Raw genomic sequence first — 18,360 nt, 5'->3', positions numbered from 1 at the left:
TTAAATAAGTATGTGTTTCTATAAGTGATTGTTTAAGAGAGTAAGTATGGGTAAGTTTCCTTAGAAGTAAGGTGGTAGTGTGTGTATAAATGTATATGCAAATAAATGGATGTTCAATAGTTTATTTGCATGTGTGAGTATGTGTGTGAGTAACTTTTGGATGACTGCTGATGTGTAACAGGATGTATAGGTGTATCACTACATATGATGAGTGAGTATATATATGAGTGACTATATAGAACTGTTGGTGAATGAGTGGATGTGTATATAGATGGTGGAATTACTGAATTGGTTGTTGTTACTGGTTTGGGTATCTCCATTTTTTTGAAAATGTTTGTTTCTATTTTTGAATATGTGTTTCAAGCGTTACATTACACTGAAATTAGGTCTGTCACTCTGTCACAAGGATGGTGTCATCAGTGATGTCATGAGTGATGTCACTGACCATGTCATGAGTGATGTAATATGTGACGTCATCAGCAGTGCATTACAGGCGCGCAAGTTATAGTGAGTCCAACTAACTATAACGTGGGAATTTCAATGGTTTTATGTCAGTAAAATTTCCAGCTAACTATAAATGGTGTGAAATCTATGGTTTTGTCAGTGAATTTAATAGGTTTTTTAAATGCTAATTCCTAACTATAACTGGTGTGAAACCTATGGTTTTTTCAGTGAATTTCAAAGGTTTTTTAAATGCTAATTCCTAACTATAACTGGTGTGAAACCTATGGTTTTTTCAGTGAATTTCAAAGGTTTTTTTAATGCTAATTCCTAACTATATAAGACCTGAAAGCCCACCAGGAATCTCCAGTATGCGCCAGGGGACTGCATTGCAGAGAGGTGTAATGAAGCCACAACCCTTTTTACACCTCTCTGCAACGCAGCCCCTGTGCATGTTTGAAGAGGGGGAACTAATTCCCCTTGCATACTGGGGGCCCCTGGGGGCCAATTAGCCCACCTGGAACCTCCAGTATGCGCCAGGGGCTGCATTGCAGAGGTGTAATGAGACTATGCCCCTTGTTACACCTCTCTGCAACGCAGCCCACTGCCGCGTTTGCAGAGGGGGAACTAATTCCCCTTGCATACTGGGGGTCCCTGGGGTCAACTGGTCCACCAGGAGCCTCCAGTATGCGCGAGGGAGCTGCATTGCAGAGAAGTGTAATGAGGCCACACCCTTGTTACACCTCTCTGCAATGCAGGCCACTGGCGCGTTTGTAGAGGGGGGACTAATTCCCCTTGCATACTGGGGGTCCCTGGATCATATCTGCCCAAACACCGATATTCCGAACGATTGTAAATTACTTTTCTTGAGAAACATTTGGATTTGGATTATCATGTCCTATACTTTGGAATTTTTGAAAGACTGACTTTGAGGATGCTATAAATTACTCAAGTCTGCCCGAATTGTGTGGGTAAAATTGATACCTAGTCACTTTGAATAAGAATATACTTATGTCTCGTCTAACATTTGGAAGAAATATCTAGTTATATGACAACTGGATACCGACATAACTTGAAGGAAATAAGAACGCCCTGAAGAAGTTCTGTTGTACAGAACGAAACCTTTCGGCTGGCTGTGGTACATAAACTTAAGGAAAATAAAAGCATTTGAATATACACCAAGATTCAGCGCTTCAATAAGGACTCTAAGTGATATGATTTGATTGGACTCATTGTGAAAGTGGTGCTGTGCCAAACTTTGGAATATTCTCCACTACTCTCTACTACTTACTCTCTCCTACTCCACTACTCTCAAATACTCACTGTCTACTACTCATTCTCTACTACTCTACTACTCTCTCTCTACTACTCACTCCCTACTACTCACTATCTACTACTCTCTACTACTCACTCTCTACTACTCTCTCTACTACTCACTCTTTACTACTCACTACTACTCTCTACTACTCACTCTCTACTTCTCACTCTCTACTACTGTCTACTACTCACTCTCTACTACTCTCTCTCTACTAGTCTCTACTACTCACTCTACTACTCACTCTCTACTACTCACTACTATTCTCTCTGCTACTCATTCTCTACTACTCTCTACTACTCACTCTCTACTACTCACTCTCTACTACTCACTCTTTACTACTCTCTACTACTCACTTTCTACTGCTCTCTACTACTCACTCTACTACTTACTCTCTACTACTGTCTACTACTCACTCTCTACTACTCACTCTCTACTACTCTCTACTACTCACTCTACTATTCACTCTACTACTCACTCTCTGCTACTCTCTCTACTGCTCTCTACTACTCTCTACTACTCACTCTCTACTCTCTATTACTCACTCTCTACTCTCTACCTCTCTCTTCTTCTCTCTCTACTAATCTCTACCTCTCTACCGCTACCTCTACACCTCTACCTCTCTACCTCTCTCTACACGCACACATATACACATATATGCATATATATATATGCATATGCATTTATATATATATGTATGTGTATGTATAAAAAAAAACAACAAAACATTTTTTTTTTAAACAGCTACTTTTAAAACTGTCATTCTTTTTCCCCATGGTACACTCCCCGGTACGCTTACCGGTGCGCGTACCGGTGCGCGTACCGGGAGCTCACCCCGCGAAAATCAAAAAAAATTTTTGTTTTTTTTTTGCTCCGCGGGGCCCTTTTATGGCCCCCACATCAAACCTAGGGGGTCAAGGGGGGGTCTACTCTGCCCCCTTATGGTCATTTCCCTCTTTGTTTTGGCCACCTCTCGTGTCTCGATCCTACCGAGACACAAGATGGCGGCCGCTCCGGACTGTTTAGAATGTTTACAGACATCCCAGAGCCAATCAGCTTTCTGCGCGCAAGTCGCGGTAAGCGCCCGGTGCGCGTACCGGTGCGCGTACCGGAGCGCGGCTATAGATATATATATTTTTTTGAACCTTAATTACTCAAAATCCACTGGAGCACATATCTTGAGACATAGCAAAGGCACATCGGGCTACCAGTCCCTACAATTTTGCCAAGTTTGGTGGAAATCCATTCAGCCGTTCGGGCTAAAAGTGAAATCGACCGCCCTATGGAAATTAACATGGGGAAAACGCGTTTTGGGACCCCCCTTTTATCTCGGCCCCCGCTTGACGAATCCCCCCCAAACTTTCAGGGAAGGACCGGAACGCCGCGAGGCCATTTTGAGGAAATTTTCAGGCAGATTCGTCAACCGGCGCCAAAGTTATTCCAAATAGAATTTTCAGATTTAACATTGAAAAAAATCCTAACTATAACTACCTACTGGCGACCGCCAGTAGGTAATATATATATATATATATATATATATATGGAGGTTACCAGTACGTAGTTATCTTTAGAACGTAGTTTCCAGAGGAAAAGCATTTTTTGAATTGCTAAGAACTTTGGCGTCATTTGACGAATCTTCTCTAAATTCTCCCAAAAAAAGTCTATCCAGGTCAGCTCCTATCCCGAAAGTTTGGAGGTAATTCGTTAAACAAGGGCTGAAAAAAAAGGGGGGTCCCAAAACACGTTTTTTTGTGTGTTAATTTCCGTAGGAAATTTTGAGACAGGCTACAGACCGAACTGCTGAACTGAATTACCCCAAATTTGGCAAAAAGTTAGTGTTTGGTACAGAAAGCAGCCCCCTCCATAAAAAAAATTATATTTAGCCATGCCCCGGGGGATGGGGTCTCTGGGGCTAGAAGTGGCCCGGTATGGGGGCCATGCGGCCCCCCTCCGCCAAACATTTTAAAAATAAAAAAATTCAAATAAAGGCCGGCCCAGGGGGATGGGGTCCCCGGGGCCAATAGACGCCTCAGGAGGGAGGCCACGCAATCCTCCTCCTTAAAAAACTTAAATGAATGTGGCCATGCCCTGGGTGATGAGGTCCCCGGGTCCGGAATAGGCCACGGGAGCCCCCTTCCCGTTCAGATTTTTGTATTTTTTCAAAAGGGGTCAGGTCCTGGGGGATGGGGTTCCCTGGGCCCAAAAAAAGAAAAAAGAAGGGGGCCACACAGCCCCCCTTCTAAAAAAAATTTAAAACACCAGCATCGTGCCGGAGGTCCCCCCCTCTCAGCAACACTCTGCAAACACGCCCTGTGGCGCGTTTTAAGTTGGGGAATTAATTCCCCTTCAATACTGGGGGTCCCTGGGGGCAAACCAGCCCACCAGGTACCTCCAGTATCTGCCACAGGGATGCCTTGCAGAGAGGTGGTCCGAGGCCACGCCCCTTTGAACACCTCTCCCCAACACAGCTCTGTGGCGCTTACTGGAGGTACCTGGTGGGCTAGTTGGACCCCAGGGACCTTCAGAATTCAAGGGGAGATAATCCCTCAACTTAAACTGCGCCACAGGGCGCGTTTGCACAGTGATGAAGTGAAGGGGCGGGACTGATGTCACATGTGTGTACTTATCCAATCACTCCCTCAAAAACCGAGCACTTATAAATTTACCATGCACTCTCCTTGCAGTACTCTAATCATGCAGTCGGTACCCATGCACTCATGCAATGACCCATGCACTAATTCATGCACTACTACAATACCCTGAACCCTACCCATGCAGTCCAGCCATCACCCTGTCAGTACCCATGCACTCCTTTAATCAACCAGCCAGCACCATATACTTATGCATCACTCCACCAAAACCCAAGCACTTATAAATTCACTATGCACTCTCCTCACAGTACTCTAATCATCCAATCACTACCCATGTAGTCATGCAATGATCAAGGCACTAACACATGCACTGCTACAATCCCTGTGTACTACCCATGCACTCCTCTAACCTCCAACACACTTCTCATTCGCTCCTTCAATTACCCTGGTAGTACCCATGCAGCCCAGCAATCACCCAGTCACTCCCCGTGTAGTCCTCCAGTCAACCAGCCACTACCATGTACTAATCCAAACACTCTTCCAATACCCAAGCACTTATAAATTCACTCAGGCACTCTCCTTGCAGTATTTCATCTTTCAGTCAGTAACTATGTACTCATGCAATGATCCAGGCACTAACTGATCACTGTTACAATCCAATATGTCCTACCCATTCAGTCCTGTACCCACTTACACACTTCTCATTTGCTTCTTCAATTCCCCAGGTAGTACCCATGCAGTCCCACAATCACACTGTCACTCCCTGTGCACTCCTCCAGTCACCCAGCCACTACCATGTACTAATCCAAGCACTCCTCCAATACCCAAGCACTTATAAATTCACCACGCACTCTCCTTGAAGCACTCTAATCATCCAGTTACTACTCATTAACTCATGCAAGGACCCAGGCATTAACTCATGGCAAATACAGAGGAGGTAATGCTAATCACAGAGGTACCCCAACGCATAGTCTTCCCTAGTATATGTAGGTGTTTTCACTGTATTCTACGTGTCATTTAGCATAGTACTGGCTCTAGGCCTGGTTAGTCAGAGTCAGTTACCACCGTACCCATCAGCAAAATGTTGTGGGCACAGGAGGACTTTCTGCTCCTCTGTTGGTTCTTCCTGCACTTTTCTTCATCTTTCTGGAGTTCTGTTGACTCTTTCTGGATTTGTCTTGCTTCTTTCTGCGCTTTTCTATCTCTTTCTTTACACGTCCTACCATAGTTAGAAATTAGTATTTAAAAAACATAAAACTTCAACGAAAAAACCATAGGTTTCAGGACGTTATAGTTAGAAATTAGCATTTAAAAAACCTTAGAAATTCACAGAAAAAAACATAACTTTCAGGGACATTATAGTTAGTTAGAGATTTCACTTGTACAAAACTATAGAAATTTGACTGTTATAGTTAGTAGACCTAACTATAACTTGCGCCCCCACAATGCACTGCTGATGACGTCACCTATTACATCACTCATGACATGCTCAGTGACATCACTGATGAGATCACTGATGACATCTCAAATTACATCACTGATGACATCACTGGTAACATCATCCACATGATCATCTGATGCACCTCCTCATACCCGAATAAAACCTTTCATATACCCACTTTAAAATACAGACTACCAATATCGAAACGATAGACAGACCAATAGCAGTTAGTACATACCTGCTCAGTGATTCATACGTCTACACACACATCCACCCACTAGCCCATACAGTCACTCATACACAAAATCATTCATCTATACATCCACTGATATATCCACTCATAAATCCATACAGACACTCACACACTGCCACTCACCAAAAGAGTTACTCATATACCTGGTAAGTCATGCAAAGAAACGATCATCCATTTCCTTGCTTATACAGTCATACACGCATCACCACACTCATTTATACAGATACTAACATATACTTACTCTCTTAAACAATCACTCATAGAAACACACACTCATCCATACAGCTATTCTTGCAATCACTCACTCTCACATATAGTCATTTATGTACTCCAACACTCACATATACTGCTTTAAAACATATGTAGTTACTCACATATGCACCACTGAGACATCCATTCACTCACCAACAGACCCATACACACACTCACCCACCCATACAGATGTTTTCATATGCACTCTTAACTCTTAAACCCATACAGCCACTGAAACAACCACTCACATATCTATGCACAGAGTCGCACACCCCCAGCTACCCACAAAGGCACCCATACAGATACTCAGACATGCAGCAACTTACAAACCAGCTAACAGACTAATTAAGACATTCACACAGTTTAGTCACTAACCCATGCATTCGGTAAGACACATTAAATCACTCACTTATACAGTCAGTCACACACCTACTAAATCATCCATTCAGACACTCATACACGCACTCATACTTCAAAACACCTTGGTATATATATATATATATATATATATATATATATATATATATATATATATATATATATTACCTACTGGCGTCTCGCCAGTAGGTATATATAGTTAGGATTTTTTGTCTATGGGACTTTTGAAAATTCTATGTCTAATAACTTTGGCGTTTGTGGACGGAATCGGCTGAAATTTTCAGGAAAATGGCACAGTTTGTTTCTGAGCAGCCCCTGAAAATTTGGGGGGGTTTCGTCAAGGGGGGGCCGAGAAAAAAGGGGGGTCCCAAAACGCGTTTTTCCCATGTTAATTTCCATAGGGCCTTTGGCCTCACTTTTAGCTCGAACGGCTGAATGGATTTGCACGAAACTTGGCAAAATTGTAGGGACTGTTAGCCCGATGTGCCTTTGCTAGGTCTCAATATATGTGCTCCAGTGGATTTTGAGAAATTAACGTTCAAAACAAGATATATATCTGTAACAGCGCTCCGGGTTGCGCTCCGGTCCGCTTACTTTTCGCGAAACGGAACTTTGCGATGCGAAGCTGATTGGCTCCCCGGTGTCTGCCAACATTCTAAACAGTCCTGAGCGGCCGCCATCTTATCTCTCGGTAGGATTGAGAGAGAAGAAGAGGTGAAAAACGAAGGGGGAATTTAATGAAAGGGGGCAAGGTATACCCCTCTTGACCCCCTAGGAATGTTGTTGGGGTTATTAAAGGGTCCCGTGGGGAAAATAAAAAAAAAAAATGTTCACGGTAGAAGCGCTTCACGGGCCGCGAACTGGGCCGCAAACTGGTAGCGAAACGGGAATTCGCCATTTTGTGCTTCGTTTTAATTAAATTACTAGGTATAAGGGGGTGCGGGAGACGTATCCTAATCCCTTATGTTTTCTGAGGGTGGCTGAGGAGGCTCATATATGTTGATACATGTCTTCCAGCGGCTGTGCGTGAGCTTTTTTTTTTTTTTGCTGCGTGACGTCTGTTAACGTTCGATTCGATGGAAATCAGGAAGTGTTGACCGCCAATTTGTCAGTGCGATAAAATATTTTGTTATAAATGAATCCTTATTGATAAACATTGTCTGCGCCATCTTGCCTTTTTTCCAATGCCACAATTTTGTCGTGCACGGCAGCCATTTTAGATGCCAGGCCGGTCCCAGGCTATCACCTAGCCCTGCGGATGTAGTTTATGGCCCCAGCTGTAGAGAATCCAGACATGCCAACCCTCCCGATTCAGGCGTGAGACTACTGATTTCAGTGCTAGTCTCCCGCCTCCCGATTTCTGCAAGCAAAAACCCGGGGGCATATTACCAACAACTAGCGATAATTTTTGTCTCTAACTTGTTTAGAGACAAAAATTATCGCCGCACATCGGCGATTTTTATCGCAGATAAACCTTGCTATTAGCAAGGTTTATCGCAAATGCGATAAAAAACGGCCGCAATGCATGAATATCGCTGAAAAGTCAGCGATATTCATGCATTATCGAGCAAATGCTCTTAGCCATGTTATCCACCTCCCATTGGATAACATGGCTAAGAACTGCTCAGGGCAGGTGTTAGCTTTTTGAGATATTCGCGCTTAGCGCGAATATCTCCAAAAGTTGGTAATAGGAGATAGCGATGTTAGGGACTGTTTCCAGTCGCTAACATCTTGGCACGCCCACTTTGCATGTCATTAGTGATAAATATCACTGACATGCAAAGCGGGGCCCAAGATGGTCGCTATCTCCTTTTAGCTGTCACTAACTGGTGTTAGCGACAGCTTGGTAATAGGGAGATCATTTTATCTCCGCTTTCTTGGCTTTTAAAGCCAAAAAAGCGGAGATAAACCCCCTTGATAATATGCCCCACGATTCCTCGGGGGTTTCAGCTGACAAGGCTTGGTATTGTGGTACGTGGTAATTCTTCCAGGAAACGTCAGAGGGTCGATGCAGGGGTTCTAGAAGGGGTGATAAACCATTTAAGCCTCATGAACAAGCGCATGGTCTTTTAAAGATCTGTGAAGTACTCGGGGCGGCGGTGTGTGTGTGTCCTCTTTCAGGAGCGGGCGGGGGGGGGGGGGCACTGCCAGCAACTTGCCAGGCCAGGCAGTGTTCAACACTTGCATCACCCTTTCTCTGCCTGCTATTGCGCTCCATGCTTCGGAAAGGTAAGAAAAAGAACGTGCATTTGAGTTTGAAATGTCCGATCCTGTAGCAGTACACTTGCAAAGCCAACACATGACAATAACCCGATTCAAGGCCCCATTCACCCGATTTTTTAAAAATATATAGCACTCCAACAAAGTAGGATTATAAAACTTTATTAACTTTTAAATATAACGAACGGAACAAAAACTGTAACAAACATTTAAACATTTTTGACAAAAAAAAGCAACAATGGTCAGAAGCTGTCTTTTGTGCGAATAGTCCCAAGGCAGCACAACGTGCTGAGTTCTGGACGGCACCCAGGTGATGTCACCTGGGTGCCGCACTGGTTTTTGGGATCCTACAATGCAGCTCAGAAAAACAGCGTGGGGCGTCCCGGGTGGTGCGGGGGGAGGCCTCGTCAGTAGCGGTCTGTTGTGCGAATAGTCCCAAGGCAGCAGAACGCGCTGAGATGTGGATGGCACCCAGGTGATGTCCAGTAAACTGCCGCACTGGTTTTGGTATCCTACAATGCTGCTCCGAAAATTGGCGTGGGGCGGCCCGGGGGGGGGGGGGGGGGGGCGTGGGGGAGGCGGCGTGAACGGGCCTCCCCAGATGGTGGCCATCCAGCTGAGTTGCGCCCGCTCTTGCGGCTATAGCGGCTATAGCGTCTCGCTCACCATGTAGTTGAGTTGCTCCCACTCTTGCAGTGCAGCGATAGGCGGCTGCCACAGGACTCTTAAAATGGCGGCCGGCTCTTCGGTTTTGGGCCTGGTCCACTAAAATGGCCCTGGGACACCTTGGAACTCGGACGCTTGCCTGCTAGGGCTTGGGCTCCATTCTCGAAAGCGTCCCCTCAGCCGTGAAGATTCTACAAAAGTCTTGGGGGCCCTCGACTCCTGCAGGCTTCCGGTGGGGAGCGGCTGCCATGATTGCTCGCGGAATGACCACGACGGAGCCACGAGATGGGGGTGCTCTCATGCTGACGCCAGCTTCAGTCTGAATCATCCAGAAACAAGGTGGGGCTTTCATCGTTTGGGAAAACACAATGTTCTAAACCAATGAAAAGTGTTATTTTTAGGTCATATGACCAAGCCTTCCATCTTTAGGAAACCAAAAGTAAAATGAACCAATGAAAAGTTTTATAAACAAGTCACATGACCTGTTATGCGGCATAGGGCTACAAAAAGCGTAGAAAATCCGTTGGCACGTGAGGCGGTGTCAGTAGCGGACCGGTGTGCGAATAGGCCGAAGGCAGCACAACGCGCCGAGATCCGGATGGCACCGAGTTAGTGTCCAGCAAGTTGCTGCACTGGTGTGGCTATCCTACAATGCTGCGCCGAAAGACGGCGTGTCCAGCTGAGTTCCGGTCACTCTTGCGGTACAGTGACTCGAACGCGCCGAGATCCGGATGGCACCGAGGTGGTGTCCAGCAAGTTGCCGCACTGGTGTGGCCATCCTACAATGCTGTGCCGAAAGTCGGCGTGGGGTGCCCCGTTGGCTTATGAGGTGATGTCAGTAGTGGACCGATGTGTGAATAGGTCGGAACCAGCACAAGGCGCCCTGCACTGTTGAGCCTTTTTCAATGCCTGTTTTTGGTTGTTTCCCCTCCATCAAAAACAAAAAAAATATATAAAACTGTGCAAAAATACAAAAAAATCAAAAAATGTTTAGAAAAGCAGTGCTTGTAAGACTGTCTGAAGCTTATTTGCACCTGCTGCAGCTTCACTATTGCCCTGGTGTGGCCAAAGATCGCCCATGACATAGGCGGCCGGCTCCCGAGGTCCGGCGGAACTTTTTTCCTTTTCCTTTCTGCTTCTTGTCCCACAATCCGTTTCACCTGAAGACACGACCAGGTCCCTGAATGTGTGCAGGGGGACGCTATTGATTGAATGAAAATGGCGGCTTGACACAAAGCTGACTCAAGCGTTGCTGTTGATGCTATACAGACAAAAATTGGTTTTCAGTTTGTACATTCTTCAGGATTTTTTTTTCCATCCAAGGCTGATTGAGAGTTTGTAGAAAAATGGCTTCAGATTTTTCACATATTACTCTTCAACATTCTTCCTAAATGTAACAATGTGAGACTCACTAGGAGAACGGCTGTTTATCTTTCCTTTCAAAATGCTGCCAACAATATTTTCTGAATGGAAGACACCATCTTGTAGCATAAAGGGCCGAAAGGGGTTCTGGTCTGGCCGATGGTTGGTGGAGACATTTTGACTATATCTTGGACCTGCCCGGCCTCGCCCAAAATGGCGCCGGTATAAATGGGACTCGTAACTCCTTGTTGTGTACTGGTTGAACAACCTTGATATCACGAGATATGAATGCAGTTTTGATGCTCATGGCGGGCGGGGACGAGAATTGATTGAATATTTCAACATCCCTATTGATATTAAGTTCTGATGTGTTATTTATTACTGTACTATTGAAAGTTCGAATTAACGTCACCCATGGTACTTGCACGCAAATGTATATCTAGATAACTTTTTTGTAAGTGGCCCTGTCGTATTTTAATTACAAAATGTACGTCCACCGATTCCGCAACTGTTAGACATCTTAGTTCTTGCAACCTAATGGCTCGCTCGTTACGTTCCTCTATAATGTAAATGTCTCCTCATCATATACGATTTCAGTTTGCTCCGTGGCCGGCCCACGTGGTTATAGGCCCGTATTTGTATACTGACATTTTCACAATAAAGGTTTTTAAAACAAAACATGGTAGTAGTATTTACATTGGTAAAGTTTTTACTTTTAGTCACTGTTTTCGAATCAGTAAAAGGCAAGTAAAATAAAGCAGTCCAATTACATGACGGATAAAAGGTATAATATGTAGGAACGCAGTAAAGATAAATGGTCAAGGGCAGTTGTGTTTTCCACTCCTGCAACATAAAGTGATCGATAAGAATCTGATAATCAGGCGTATCGGCGACTAAGACAGCAGGCCGAGTCTCTTTTACTCAACGGCTCCGTCATGGAACGAAGAAACGCCCTTTTTCTCGAAAAAGGAATATATTTTACTTGCAGGACAGTTGTAAATTTTCCGGGAAAGTACATTAGCCTGGAATATTATAACATATATGTTTAAAAAAAAATAATGTTCGAAACCAATAAAAAGCGTAATTTTTAGGTCATATGACCAAGCTTTTCATCATTAAAATAACAAAAGTAAAATGAACCAATGAAAAGTTTTATTAACAAGTCACATGACCTGTTATGCTTACGTTACGCGCTGCGCGCCGCGCCCCGGAGCACTTCCGGGTGCGCTAACGCGGCGTGTCATATAACGCATTACGCGACAACGTAGGTCAAGAATATAGTCAAAATGTCTCCACCAACCAGCGTTCGGAACACAACCCCTTTCAGCAGTCCAAAAAGTTCTGTTAAATGACAACAGAGGGGACAGGCAACAAGAACCGTCAGTCAAAGAGGGGAGGGCAAGTTCTTCTCTACCGGGTCATGTTGGGGCGCTACCGGAACTGATCGAATTGGTAGTCTACAGTGTTTCTGGATGTTTCAGACTAAAGCTGGCGTCAGCATGAGAGCACTACCATCTCGTAGCTCCGTCGTGGCCATTCCACGAGCAGACATGGCAGCCGCTCCCCACCAGAAGCCTGCGGGAGTCGGGGGCCCCCAAGACTTTTGTAGAATCTTCACGGCTGAGGGGACGCTTTCGAGAATGGGACCCAAGCCCTATCAGGGAAGCATCCGAGTTCCAAGGTGTCCCAGGGCCATTTTAGTGGACCAGGCCCAAAACCGAAGAGTCGCCCGCCATTTTGAGAGTCCTGTGGCATTCGCCTATTGCTGCACCGCAAGAGCGGGAGCAACTCAACTACATGGTGAGCGAGACGCTGTAGTCGCAAGAGCGGGCGGTAAACAGCTGAATGGCGGAAGAGGCACAGTGTAGCAAAAGCGGGCGGAATGGCAACTAAAACGGTAAAGGGGCGCCCCACTACAGCGTGTCTTCAGGTCAAACGGATTGTGGGACAAAGTCCAGAATAGAAGAGTCATCAAAAGGCAAAAAGTTCCGCCGGACCCCGGGAGCCGGCCGCCTATGTCGGGGGCGATCTCAGGCTACACCAGTGCTATAAGACTTGGGGAGGGGGTCGGAGCCAAGCGTCTTCTCCGAGTCCGTGCCATCACACCGCCCCTCGGGGGCCTCCGTCAAGCGGTTTAGGGAGGTACCATATAACATTGTTTTCAAATGCAGTCAGGTCCACAAACGACCCTCACTTACTTTGAGAATAGTGAAGCTGCAGTAGGTGGAAATAAGCTTCAGACAGTCTTACAAGCACTGCTTTTCTAAACATTGTTTGATTTTTTTGTATTTTTGCACAGTTTTATATATTTTTTTTGTTTTGGATGGAGGGGAAACAACAAAAAACAGGCATTGAAAAAGGCTCAAACTCAGAACTCTGAACTATGGCACCCAACATCCAGGACTTGCCATCCGGATCTTGGCGCCTTGTGCTGCTTCCGACCTATTCACACATCGGTCCACTACTGACATCATCTCATAAACCAACGTAATGTAAATAGTTATTTAATAAAATGTTTTACCCTGTTACTTTGCTGGTGTGTTGTCTATATTTTTAATATTTGCATAGGGTTTGTCGTTATTTTGGGAGGGGTGGGTGACGGAGCCGAGCTGTCTTGCAGCCCTCATGGTGTGGAGCTCAGTTCATCTCACTATTTTCGTATTTCTCATGAAGGGTTGTTCCTAATGTTTCTATTTTAGCGAGGTCAAAAAGAGATCCAATTAGTGGCCTACTGATTTTGCTCGATTACTTTTATTTTTTTACACGATTTTTCACGATTTTTCACTATCTGCAAAGACTAAACAGAGTATTGCGACTTTGTGCTTGTTTGTAAATAGAGAATGAACCAAAGAGAATCAATTGTAAAACAGTAAATGCTTGGATAACAATCAATCAAATGGAGAGACAAGCAGGCACGACGGATTACAACGGGGGTAAAGGCCTGCGTTAACTACTCTTCACTATCTGCAAAGAGAGAGTACTACTAAGAGAAAAGAGGGGAGGGGGGCAGCGTTCAAAGCACATCAGCGTGCATAAACACGAATTTTTTTTTACCTATCACCTACTTGACATTTTACAGCTTTTGATATTTGCTATTAAAAAACCAATGAAATTCACTGAAAAAACCATAGGTTATAGGCCATATATAGTTAGGAATTTGCATTTACAAAACCTTGAAAATTCACTGAAAAAACCATTGGTTATAGACCATATATAGTTAGGGATTAGCCTTTTCAAAACCTTATTTTACTCACACAAAACCATTGAAATTTCATATATAGTTAGTTCCACTAACTATATATCGCGCACCCGCAATCCACTGCTGATGATGTCACATATTACATCATTCATGACATGGTTAGTGACATCACTGATGACATCACTGATGACATCTCAAATGACATCACTGATGACATCTCAAATGACATCACTGATGACATCTCAAATGACATCACTGATAAAATCACTGATAACATCTCATTTGACATGACTGATCACATCACTGATGATATAATTCATGTGATAATACCATGAACCTCTTCAGACTCTAATATAACCTTAGATACAATCAGTGTAAACAGACAGTCACAGACTGTCACTCATCCATGGAGTTACTCACACACCTAGTCAGTTATGCAAAAAATCAATCACACCTCCATTTTCTCAACTATACAGTTATACACACCTTACTTATTCAAACATATACTAACACATATTTACTTTACTCTCTTATACAATCCCTGATACATGTTCACAATGATCCATACAGCCACTCACACATTCACTGGCTCTTATGCACAGTTATTTATATATGTCAACTCTCACATGTACTGTGTTTTACATATGTACTTACTTTGACATGTAGCACTGAGATATCCATTCACTCACTAATACACTCATGCACAGTCAACCGCCCATACAGCTGTTTCCACATGCACTTTTGAACCCATACATATAGTGAATCAACTACTCACACATCTATGTACAGAGTCACACACCTCCCAGCCACCCATACACACACACTCAGTTTCCCATACAAATACTTGGACAACCAATGAATAACCCATACAGTTACTCATATAGCTACTGATCAACATATGCAGCAGTTTGTAGAACAACAGATATAATGATGCACAAATTAAAACAGTTTAGTCACTAACCCATGCACTCAGTGAGACACATTTAATCACTCACTCATACAGTCAGTCATGCACCTACTAAATCCTTCATCCAGACACTTATACATCCACTCATTCTTCAATATGTAAGTCATATTTTAACTTTGCAGAAACATACAGTCACTGGATGTTGTCATCAGTGATGTCATCAGTGATGTCATTTGAGATGTCATCAGTGATGTCATCAGTGATGTCACTAACCGTGTCATGAATGATGTAATATGTGACATCATCAGCAGTGGATTGCGGGTGCGCGATATATAGTTAGTGGAACTAACTATATATGAAATTTCAATGGTTTTGTGTGAGTAAAATAAGGTTTTGAAAAGGCTAATCCCTAACTATATATGGTCTATAACCAATGGTTTTTTCAGTGAATATATATATATATATATATATAACATATTTTTATACTGTACAGAAACACACATTCACTGGATGATGTCATCAGTGATGCCACCAATGATATAATTTGAGATGTCATCAGTGAAGTCATCAGTGATGTTACTGAGCATGTCATGAGTGAAGTAATATGTGACATCATCAGCAGTGCATTGCGGGGGCACGAGTTATAGTTAGGGGGACTAACTATGACGGTTGAATTTCTATGGTTTTCTACAAGTGATAACGCCCCTGAAACCTATGGTATTTTCCGTGAATTTCTAAGGTTTTTTAAATGCTAATATCTAACTATAATGCCCCTGAAACTTATGTTTTTTTCAGTGAATATATATACATATATAAATATATATGTATATATATATATATAGATATATATATATATATATATATATATATATATATATGTATATATATATATATATATATATATTTATATAGATATATAAAAAAAATTCAATGAAATAACCAGAGGTTACAGGAACGTAACGGTTATCCAATGTTTCACTCGTGCAAAATCAGTGACATTCAGCAGTTATAGTTAGCTGAGTTAACTATAACCCATGTCCCCGCAATGCACTGCTTATGGCCTCACATATTACATCACTCATGACATGGTCAGTGACATCACTGATGACATCTCAATGACATCACTGGTGACATCACTGCTGACCTCATGTATGCATGTATAATATTTCCAGAGTGCGACTGTTACTCCAAGGAGTGTCCTGGCGCTAATGCAGTACAATGCAGAAGAAAGGGATTAACTGAAAGAGAAAGAGGAAATGGACTTAGAATTTAGGGAAGAGCCGGGTATCTTGTTTTTTCCAGAATTGGAGGGTAGCCTTGATGCGTCTGAGTTCCAGAGCATGTGTATTCAACAGAGAGAGGACCATGACAGAGCAAGATCTGCCCCCTGACCTTGATTTCTTAAACTGCAGAACTTTGGCAAGACATAGATGGGCACATTGAAGGTTTCTTTGGGGAGTATAGAACTTAATTCTAGCATGCAAGTGGCACGGGACAGTCCCGTATAAGGCTTTTTGGGTGAGAAGCAAGATCTTAAAGCTGATCCTCTTCCTGATCGAGAGCCAATGTAGATAAAAAAGAAGCTGTGATAGGCTTGATTAATGGGTAACCCAAAAACTGTTCATGTAGCTGCGTTCTGGACCAGCTGCAGCCTATCAGTCAGGTAGGCCTAAGTAGAGTCCATTCCTCTGGTCCAATCACGCTGTGATCAGGGCTTGGATCACTTGTTGTCTCGCCGTAAAGGACAGGAGATACAAACACTTTTGCAACATACATAGTAAGACAGAACAAGTGCCCACCACTGTGTTGACTTGGGAGCAAAACAACAGTTGTCCATCAAATTTATTGCCTACGTTTTTGACTGATGAGTTTTAAGTAATTGGGGGGCAGAATCAGTTGGCCAGAACTTAATGATTTAGTTAACTCTTCATTTTAATTTTTTCTCTTTTCACAGTGCCAAATTTACAAATAGCAGACATCTTGTTCCCAGTGGCTGGTAGACACAGTGACATATTCATAACCGAAAAATTCTCTTTTAATTGGAGAAATTTAAAGTGAAGAAAAATATTTCTATGAAATATTGTCTTCATTTTTTTTCTACTACAAAATATACTTCACTTTGAATTCCTCACATTTAAAACAAATGACTGTATTTTCCTGTTATAAATATGACACCATGTCAACAGGCCACTGGGAGTAATATGCCTGCTGTTTCCAAAGATATATTAACATGGGAGAAAATTAAAATGATTAGTATTATGTAATGCATATACAGATAAAGTTAACTCTTAGGTCAAATTTTCTCCCATTTCAAAGTGTCACATCTACACACAGTAGGCATCTTGTTTCCAGTAGCTAGTAGACATGCTGCGGTACATATAACGTACTTAAAACTGAAAAAATACAGACATTTTATGTAGATGGAAGAAATTTAAAGTGCAATAAAATGTTCCGTCAAATGTAGAACATTTTCCCTCACTTTAAATTTCTCCCATTTAAAACAAATGGTTGTATGTTTGTGTTGTACACGTAACAGTGCCACATATGGCACAACTGTATGTCCTATGCTACAAGTACATATGGCACAGGCTCTAAGTCACCCATACACACATACCTCATTCATTCAAACCCATGTTGATACATTCCCATAGACCATGCAATCACTGACACACATGGCTGCCCTACTATAGACCCCTAGTCACAGTATTCTATTCAAACCATAGTATCGGGCTCCATGGATATTAGGTTTAAAGGCAATGAAGCTGGGCGAGGTGCTGTCTGGTAACAATGCATGAGTTGCTTGGCCTATAGTAGCTCACAGTGATTTTCACTGATCAGAAGTAGCTCTCAATTCAGAAAAGGTTGGAGACCTCTGATCTAGCATGACCAGAAGTGTCCTGTCACCTGCATCAAGGCTAATTCGGATGACATTGATTGCCTCAGCAATGTTGTCTCAGTTCTGCAGTTGGGATGAAACCCAGATTGGCAAGCATGTAGCAGGTTGTTGGTTTCTAGGTATGATGAAAGCTGTTGGTTTACATGTTTTTCAAGCACTTTCAAGAGAGCAGAAAGTTGAGAGGTTGGTCTATAATTGGCCGGATCTGTGGAGTCAGCCCGGGTTTTTTTTAGTTGAGGTACAATTTGTGCCTGCTTCCATTTTTTGGGAACTCTAGCTGATGAAAGGGAAGTGATGAAAAGTTGATTTACAAGTGAGTTTATAGCCTTCACACCTCAGGATGGAATAATGGCAGGGCCTGGATCTAAGGGACAGCCTGATTTGTGAAGCCTCAATGCTAAGAAGGAATCTTCCATGGATATTTGAGAGAAGGATTCTA

Source organism: Lissotriton vulgaris, chromosome 6 (genome assembly GCF_964263255.1).
Source record: "Lissotriton vulgaris chromosome 6, aLisVul1.2, whole genome shotgun sequence".
Classification (NCBI taxonomy): Eukaryota; Metazoa; Chordata; class Amphibia; order Caudata; family Salamandridae; genus Lissotriton; species Lissotriton vulgaris.
This window is presented reverse-complemented; position numbering follows the sequence as displayed.